Here is a 9402-nt window from a genome sequence, read left to right as displayed (position 1 = left end):
TGGGATATGTTTCCCATTATTACTGACCCACTGTCTGGACAACGACAATACGCTCCCGTTCCCTATAAGATGTTAAAGGAGCTTAAGGAAGCAGTCACCAAATATGGCCCTTCTGCTCCATATGTGCAGAGATTATTGCTTAACATGCTGGCTATTGCCCCCTGGACCCCGGCAGACTTTGACGAAGTTGCCGCTGCCTGCCTTGAGCCTGCCTTACACCTGGCTTTCAAAGCTCAAACCCGGAGAGAGGCTAGGAAACTAGTAAAAGCCCGAGGCTACAACCCTCCGGAGGATGCCGTGGATCTCATCTGCAGGGCCGGGGTATACTCAGAGCCCCGCGTACAAGCTAATTGCGGCCAAAATGAGACAGAGGCAGTGAAAGAAGCCCACATGGCAGCATGGAAAAAGGTGGGAGCCAAGCAGGGAAGTAGGGGCGGGGCTAAACTAGTAGGACTTAGACAGAAAGCTGAACAGTCCCCCCTTTCCTTTGTCAATGAAGTCCAGGAGACCCGGATAATGGGGACTGGCCCCGGCATGGACCTCCTAATAAAACAATTGATAAGAGAAGGCCTCCGGCCGAAGGGTGCTGCTGCCCTGGCTACCTTACCCCCCAAGGCCCCCCTGGAGGAGATCATAGATAAGTTAATGGATCTCCCTAAGGAAGATTCCATTCAGGCCCTTGTGACCGCTATGGAACAGAGAGAGGAAAATTTAGTAGCCGCTTTGCAAAAGATGAGTTTAGGGTCAAGTAAAAGACCAGTTTGTTTTAACTGTGGAAAACCGGGTCACGTCAAGGCTCAGTGCCGCGCCCCGACTCGTGAGGCCACGCCCAACTGCTATTGCTGCGGGAAGCCCGGCCATATTGCGAAGTTTTGCAGAAACAACAAAAACCAGGGAAACGGCAAAAAGGGGGGTCCAGCCGCGGGACGCCCCCTTCAAAAATAAAAAGCGGCCCCATGATATATGAGACTGTGAAGGTATGGGCCGCGGAGAGAGACCCCGCTTATCACATGGCCCCCTGGGAGACCTTAGCTATACCCTCCCGCCTTCATAAATTTCCAGCCCTAATTACAGGACCTGAAGGTTATACTGATTTCATCACCCATACTCAAGTTGCTGAGGGTCCAGAAACTAGTATTATTTTGACCAACCCTCACCCATATCCAATTGATATCCAAAGAGACCAAGCAATAGGAAAAGCTTTGCCCTTGTCTGATTCCCCGTTTATGGAGAGTGGGAAGGCCTGCAGAGTGGATTGGGTGCGGCCTGTGACAACGGACCGCCCCTTCCTTGAGGTGTTAGTAGAAGGAACACCCCTCACGGGAATCATGGATACAGGGGCAGATTGCTCAGTTATAAATCAAGGCCAATGGAAGACTGAATGGAGCTTGTCCAGTTCAAATCAACAGGTGATGGGAGTCGGGGGAAAAAAGGCAGCACCCCGGGCAGCAAGAGCTTTAACATGGGCAGTTCAGGAGACAACGGGCCGTTTCTATCCCTTGTGCCTCACTGATCTTCCCTATGCCTTATGGGGGCGGGACATTTTGAGTCAACTTAAACTGTCTCTGGCTACCCCCGATAGCATAGTGGGAAACTAATTGGGGCCACCTTTGAGATGAGCCACTCCCCTGAACTAACATGGGCTAAGGGTCTGGGTTGAACAGTGGCCCCTAACTCAAGAAAAGCTCATCGCCCTTAAAGAAATTGTTCAGGAGTTATTACAACAGGGAAGGATAGAACCCTCCTTTAGCCCATATAATTCTCCTGTATTTGTGATAAGAAAGAAAAGTGGAAAATGGAGGATGTTGGTAGATTTGAGAGCAGTGAATTCCTGCTTATTGCCCATGGGGGCATTACAGCTTGGCTTGCCTACACCTACTGCCATTCCGCAAGAATGGGAGGTGATTGTAATAGATATAAAAGATTGTTTTTATAGTATTCCTTTACACCCCAAAGATCGGGAAAAATTTGCTTTTTCAGTGCCTGCAACCAATTTTCAATCCCCCAGCCAACGATATCAATTCAAGGTACTGCCACAAGGAATGGCCAATAGTCCTACCTTGTGCCAATATTACGTGGCACACATTTTAGAGCCCATTAGAGGCCAGTTTCCAAAATTAATGATTATTCACTATATGGATGATATATTGATTGCAGGCTCAACCATGACGGTAGTGCAAAAATGTCTTCAAGTTGTTATACAGAGATTACAAGATAGGGGCCTCCTAATAGCCCCAGAGAAGGTTCAAAAACAATATCCATATGAATATCTTGGACATAAGATTTTTCCAGGCAAAGTAGTTCGGCAACTGCCCCCTATTGCCTTGGAGAAGTATGTGACTTTGAATGATTTTCAGAAATTGATTGGGGCCATTCAATGGCTAAGAGCAATAATACCACTCCCACAAACCTTAATGCAGCCCTTATATGAGATACTTAAAGGAGATTCAAACCTGTCCTCCCCCCGCCAATGGACTCCATCCGCCCGACAATCTATAGAGGAAATAATGAAAAGAACAAACACCTGGCTAGTGAGGGTGAAACCAGCTTGTCCAATTTATTTCCAAGTCCTAGCAGATGGGGGCCCAAGCTGGGGATGCCTTTTCCAAGAACATGGCTGCCTCGAATGGCTATATCCAAAAACCCAAAAGAATACCTTAGTTAATAAGTGGGAATCTCTAGCCCTCTTTTGTCTACAAGCATTGGAGCGTTGCCGCACCGTTTTTGGTTGCGATTATAGGCTTAATATGAATATTCCCTCAGAAACCGCTCATGTTTTAGCCCAGGAATCTTTAAATTGGGCCACTCTTTTGATTTTGGTTCCCTTAGGAAGACTTAATCCACCTCCAGTTCTTAGAATGTTTGCGGAGCTGAAGTTAGCCAGAGGCAGATCCATAGTTTCCCCACAACCTGTAGAGGGCCCCAATGTGTTTACTGATGCCACAAAAATGAATCGGGCCGTGGTATGTGAGCCTCAACGCCCAGCCACCTGGGTGTATACTACCCCTTATAGTTCTACTCAGAAGAATGAAATGTTTGCCATTCTACAAGCCCTAGAGCTTTATAGGGATGTTTCTTTTAACTTAATAACTGATAGCTTGTATTGTGCCCAGTTGATGCCTAGACTAGAGGATGCCTATATTTCCAAGAATACATCAGTTCTTAACTTATTAGTTCAGTTACAAAAGGCCTTGTGTGATCGTACACATCCCATCTATGTGATGCATGTGCGTTCTCATGTGTCCACCGAAGGGCCTATATTCTCTGGCAATGATGCGGCTGACAAAGCCCTCTATGCAGTACACTTTACTCCACCCGAGATGGCTCATGGTAAGTATCATCTTTCTGCCCGCTCCCTTCGCCATCTTTATGGCATCCCTCGTTGTACCGCCCGCGCGATTGTACGCTCTTGTACAACGTGCGCCCCCTTTCGTCCGAATATTCAGGACGGTGCTGCGAATCCGAGAGGTGATTTTCCTAATGAGCTTTGGCAAATGGATGTTACACACATAGGTACAAAGGCTGTCCATGTTTCAGTGGATACCTTTTCCTCCTTTGTTTTTGCAACTTTGCTACCCGGTGAGACCTCCCGGGCGGTAATTACACATTTGTATGAACAGATGGCCCTCCTAGGTGTTCCATATGCTATTAAAACTGATAATGGTCCTGCCTACGCCTCTCATGCCTTTTCCACCTTTTGTTCCGAATTTTCTATCATACATGTAACAGGCCTACCATATAACCCCACTGGTCAGGCCATTGTGGAACGTGCCAATCGCACTATTAAAAATACCCTCTTTAAACAAAAAGGGGGAGAGTGTAGGACAGTAATGCGGCAAGAATTAGCCCAGGTCCTATTCACCGTGAATTTCCTTCAAATTTGGGACGATGGCACCTCCCCAGCACAGAGATTTTTTTATGAGACCAAAATACATAAGAAAGAATTGCCCTCGCCCACAAAAGCCCTCCCTGGAATGCCAATTATGTGGCGAGATGAGGAGGGGAAGTGGCATGGGCCAGTTACAGTAAAAAGCAGGAAACAAGGCCACCTTTCCTTCCATCCTAAAAATAACCCACAGGAGCCTGAAAAATGGCTCCCCCTGCATAAAATAAGAGATCTAGATATCCACCCCGAGTCTCCGGGGTGAGAAGAACCTATTCTGTTTTCTTTCAGAGTGGATTACCCTTCTGGCGCTGCTTTCCCTGTTGGTGATCACGAGCGGAGAACCCCGATGGGGCATCCTGACTGCCTTTCCCCGTGCGATCCCGGTTAAACACAATACCATGGTGTTCCCTCGCATGTTCACAACCAATGCGAGCCTGGATCTTCCCTTCCTGCCATTTGATCCGACCTTGGCCCCAGAGACCGAAAATAGGACTATAACTTTGCTAAAGACCCTATGCTTTCAAATCGTGGAGCATAACAAGAATTATAGTGACCCCTGCATAAAACTTTTGTCCCAGGCGACTGTTTGGCTAGATATACCCCAGGGGGGGAATGCCCGAAGCAATGGCACTTGGCTGCGGGGCCGCTGGCCAGCCGCCCCGATAAGCATCAATGCTAATAAGACTAGCCAACCTAAATGGGCTCCTGGTCGGCAAATTTTGATGACACACTTGAGCGGCTGAGCAGAGCCATAGTTTGCATTAATTCAACCCGTATAGATCCCTCGATGGCTAATGGGCTGGTTGCCTGGCTTAATTCCCTGGCTTCCTTTGTTCAAACCTGGGGAGGTCTAGGAGCCTCCCTGGGCATTGTTTTGATAGTCATAGGGTTGCTTGTCTGGTGCCTCTGCCAATTGCAGAGAAGACAACAAGGGTATATGTTGCTCACACAAAAGGCCATTATGGCCATTGAGGAAGGAGCAGACCCACAAGTATGGCTGGCCTCCATGGAAGACATGTAGCGCCCTTGAAGTAAGACGGGATCCGTTCTATGACGGGCAACCTCTCCTGACCTGGCCGCCTAAGACAGGGCCCGAGGGCGTTGGGTTACTGAGGACGGGTAAGGTTCAGGGATCAGGAGATGACCCAAGCCAGAACATCCCGCATTCCCTTACTGCCACCAGGGTCTGCTAAATTTAGGTATCGCAACTGCATCGCTTAAGGCTGTACGGGACAAGTGTCCTGATTAAACAAAAAGGGGGAGATGTTGGGGGCCAGGAAGTAATGGTATATGGGCTAGTGCCTGCTTGCTTGATGTATGACCTTAAAAGGTAATGAATAGAGCTGTAGAAGATGATTGGCTATATGTACCTATAAGTTGCCCTGATGCGGAAGTTCAGGGCAGTAGCGATGTAGCTGAGCCTGAATAAACAACTCCTGCAAACCTCGGGTGCTCTGTCTGGTAATTCCTCCTAGGAGGCCGGTGACTACCGAAGACTTACCATGGGTAAGTAAGAGGACGGGATATCAATAGCCCCCCACAATTGGAGTTTTCAACATGTATACAGGTACTTTTGCAGAGTACATGCAAAAATTACAAAAAACAAACAAAAATAAAACCCTTACATTTTCCTAATTTCAGAAGGATGAGATCATTTCAGCCAACTGTTTCTTGAAAGGCTTTGGGCATAGAGTAATAATTAGATTAGAATTTGAAACAAGAATAATATAATAGAAATTTAATACCATTTCAGGAATGGGACAGGGCAATAGAAAGTCACATTCTTTCACATTCTAGAAAGTGATAGGACAAGAATGGCCAGAGGTCAGAAATCTCCTTTATCTGGAAGATTGACTATTTGAATGAGAGCTGTGTGAGCAAGTCTAAAAAAAAAAGAGGCTTAGAACTGGACTGTGGAGGACTTTGATGTTATTAGATGGAGATGATGCTTTTCTTGACAGGCAATGAAGGGCCAGAACTTCAGGTTTTTGAGGAGAAGAATTAGATGATCAGAAGAGTTCACTAAAAAACTTCCTCCTACAAAGGTATGAAGGGGAGGTTTAATGATGAAAAGCCTGAGTAGAAAGGAAATTCAGAATGTCAGGGCAGGAGTCTAAGAGGAATAACAAGTCATGAACTTGAGTAATTACAATGGAGAGGAGAGAGAAGGAGAAGATTCACCCCCCCTCCTGAGAACAGGAGAGAACATTTTAATTTCCCTGCAGAGGTTTGCCTTGGATTTGATTCCATTAACATCATGCTCCTATCCCACATGATTTCAGCTGCCCCACCTCTTTTCAGCTTGCTTTGGGTATTCTCTTCTATTAGGTTATAAGTTCCTTAAGGGCAAAGAATGTCTTTCCCTTTACTATTTATATTTCTAAAGCAGCACAGTGCTTTTAACATATTTAGTGCTTAACAAATATTTCAAACCTATTCTCCCCCAAAAGGTTCCTCTGAATTATGGAATTGTAATCAACTGTACTATTTTTTTCATATTTGCTGAAGTTTATTTGATGTTATTTTTTAAACATTTATTTGTAGTTTTCAACATTCATTTCCCAAAGATTTTGAGTTACAGATTTTCTTCCCATCTCTTCCCTACCCCCATCCCAAGATGGCAAGCATATTGAATACCTCTTCCCCCATTCTTCCCGCTCTTACAATCCCACCCCCATTCCCACCCTTACTTTCTTGTAGGGAAAAATGGATTTCTGTACCCCATTGCCTGTATATCTTATTTCTCAGTTGCATGTAAAAAACAATTTTTCTTTAACAATTGTTTTTTAAACTTTGAGTTCCAGATTCTCTCCCTTCTTCCTTCCTCACCCACCCCCACTGACAAGACAAGCAATTCAATAGAGGTTATAAATGTGCTGTGATGCAAAACATTTCCATCGTAGTCATGTGAAAAACTAACTATATTTCCCTCCATCCTACCCTGCCCCCACATTTTTCTATTTTCTCCTTTGACCCCGTCCTTTTTCAAAGGTGTTTGCTATTAACTAACCTCTCCCACAACTGGTCCTCCCTTCTATCATTTCCTCCACTTATCCCCTCCCCCCTTCTTTCCTGTTGGGTAAGATACCCAATTGAGTGTGTACATTATTCCCTCTATGTATACATGTGCACACATACACACGTATAACACACATATATCCACCTATACATAAGTATGTCTGTATATACATATACATATATACATACATGCACATATGTGATAGTAATGGCAATTAAAGATTCCCCTGTATTGGCTTGGTTTTCAAATTGATTGTGTTAAAACCCAGAGCTTGTTAATCCCACCTGTGGGATGGGCTTGTTGATGTGAAAAGAAAGTCCTGAACTGGGAGGAGCTGGTGACTTGATTTGGAGAGACAAGAGAGAGGTGGAAGATCTTTTTTGGAAGCAGCACCTCGTGGAGAGAGAGAGACTAAGAGAATTGCTGGTGGCCGCTTTGAATTGCCCTGGACTTTTGAGACCTGCCCCCTGAGCTGCCAAGGACTGAGGAGACATGGCTGTTTTGCTGGTACTTTGTCTGTCTGTTTTGATGCTATTTTGCCAGATTTGTCCACTGGTGAAAGACAGTCCTTTTGTTGAAGAAGTCCTGGAACCTGGCTGTTCACTAAGAAGCCCTGAGACTGTCCTGCAGACAGAGAGTGAATACTGTCCACTGGTGAAGGACAGTGCTGTTGTTGCAGGGGTCTGGAGACTGTCCTGCAGACAGAGTGAATACTGTCCACTGGTGAAGGACAGTGCTGTTGTTGCAGGGGTCTGGGAGCCTTTCTGTTGGTTCAGAAGCCCTGAAGAAGGATTTTCTTGTTGTATGTTTACAGAAATCCTGGGAGAGGGCTTTGCTAATGTGTTCAGGGGTTCTAGGACTGTTCTACAGACAGAGGATAAATTCATGAAGGGATTGGCAATGTATCTTGTGGCCTTGCTAAGCCTTGTCTCCCCAGGAACTAAGATTGCTGAGAACTTGCCTCGTGTCAAGATGAAGAAAAGACCTCCATTTGGGTATTAAGTGCTGTGTTTAAACTTGATGTAACTCTGGGGTAGATTCAATTGTGATCCAGGGGTGGGGAACTTTTGACCTTTTTGTGTTCTATGGTTGAGCAAATGAATGTATTTTACTTATGTTTGGAAACTAATCTCCATTTGAGAAGAGGGGCTTTGTGGTGGACTTAATTAAGGTATAGCCTAGGGGTGGAGAAGTATTTGGAACAGAGACTTTGTAATTGATTGAATGATTGGAAAGTCCTGGGGTGGGGTAGGCCTTGGAGATGATTTAATCACACTTAGTAAATGCTGTATTTTGAATGATGTCATGTTTTGATCTTCTCTGTTCTGGGTTTGTTACTGAATAAAATAGAGAGCACCTATGCTGGTATTTTGAACCTGGGAAGTTGCCTTTGCTTGGTATTACATTACAGGCCTATAGACTTAATTCTCTCCCACTTGGCCTTTGTCAATAACTTGGTGCTTCTGTCCAAAGGGATCCCTCAAACAATGGCTACTTTGGGGCTCAACAATTTCCTGGATGATGTGGGATGTAAACTTGTGTTTTACCTTCACCGAGTGGCCCGGGGTCTTTCTCTCTTCACCACCTGCTTCCTGAGTGTCTTCCAAGCCATCACTTTAAATCCTAGAAAGTTCAGGTGGGCAGAACTTAAAGAAGCCAGAGCCCCAAAGAACATTATCCTTTTCTGTTTCTTGTGCTGGACTTTTCATCTTCTGACAAATTATTTTATTCTTTTATATTTCAAAGGCCCAATGGGGAACAACAACATCACTGACAGAAACGATTTCAATTATTGTTCTGCTACAATTGATGTTTCTTTTAATGTTGCAATATATGTATTAATAATCTTCCTTCCTGATCTTTTATGCATAGGAATCATGGTGGGGACCAGTGGACATATGATTTTTGTCTTGTACAGACACCACCAGAGAGTACAATATGTCCATGGCAATAATGTACCATTTAGTAGTTCCCCTGAGACCAGAGCCACCCAGACCATACTGCTGTTGGCCAGCATGTTTGCATCATTTTATTCCTTGAATTCTATTTTAACATTGCATAGGCAACTGTGGAAGCATACTTCTTGGCTGGTTCAAATCTCTACCTTCTTAGCTGCCTGCTTTCCAGCTTATAGCCCCTTTGTTCTAATTTTCAGTGACTCACAAGTCCCCAAGTACTCTTTTGCTCTGTGGGATAGAATAAAGCTTCTAGTCCAATAATATCTTAATACTATATAGTTAGCTGATGCAGTAGATAGAGTTCCAGTCCTTGTAGTCAAGAAGACCTGAGTACAAATTCTGCCTCAGATACTTAGTAGCTGTATAAGGTTGGACAATTCACTTAAACTCATTCTATTTCAGTACCACCATTTGTAAAATGGGGATTATAACAACAAGATGTACCTCTGAGGGATCTTGTGAAGATCACAAGAGATACTATTTGTAAAATGCTTTCAGAAACTTAAAATGCTCCATAATGTTAGGTATCAATATTATTG

At 44.6% G+C, this 9402-nt stretch overlaps 1 pseudogene; it reads left to right on the top strand.

Annotated features, from left to right (window-relative positions):
• Positions 1 to 4847: 4847 nt before the first annotated feature.
• On the top strand, positions 4848 to 9107 carry LOC138176942 (vomeronasal type-1 receptor 1-like; annotated as a pseudogene).
• Positions 9108 to 9402: the final 295 nt, after the last annotated feature.

Source organism: Petaurus breviceps, unplaced genomic scaffold, assembly GCF_028583685.1.
Source record: "Petaurus breviceps papuanus isolate PSGF00001 unplaced genomic scaffold, PetGlider_PUasm1.0 90294, whole genome shotgun sequence".
Lineage (NCBI taxonomy): Eukaryota > Metazoa > Chordata > Mammalia > Diprotodontia > Petauridae > Petaurus > Petaurus breviceps.
Note: the sequence above shows the minus strand (reverse complement) of the source record. Positions and strands in the feature narration are given on the sequence as shown.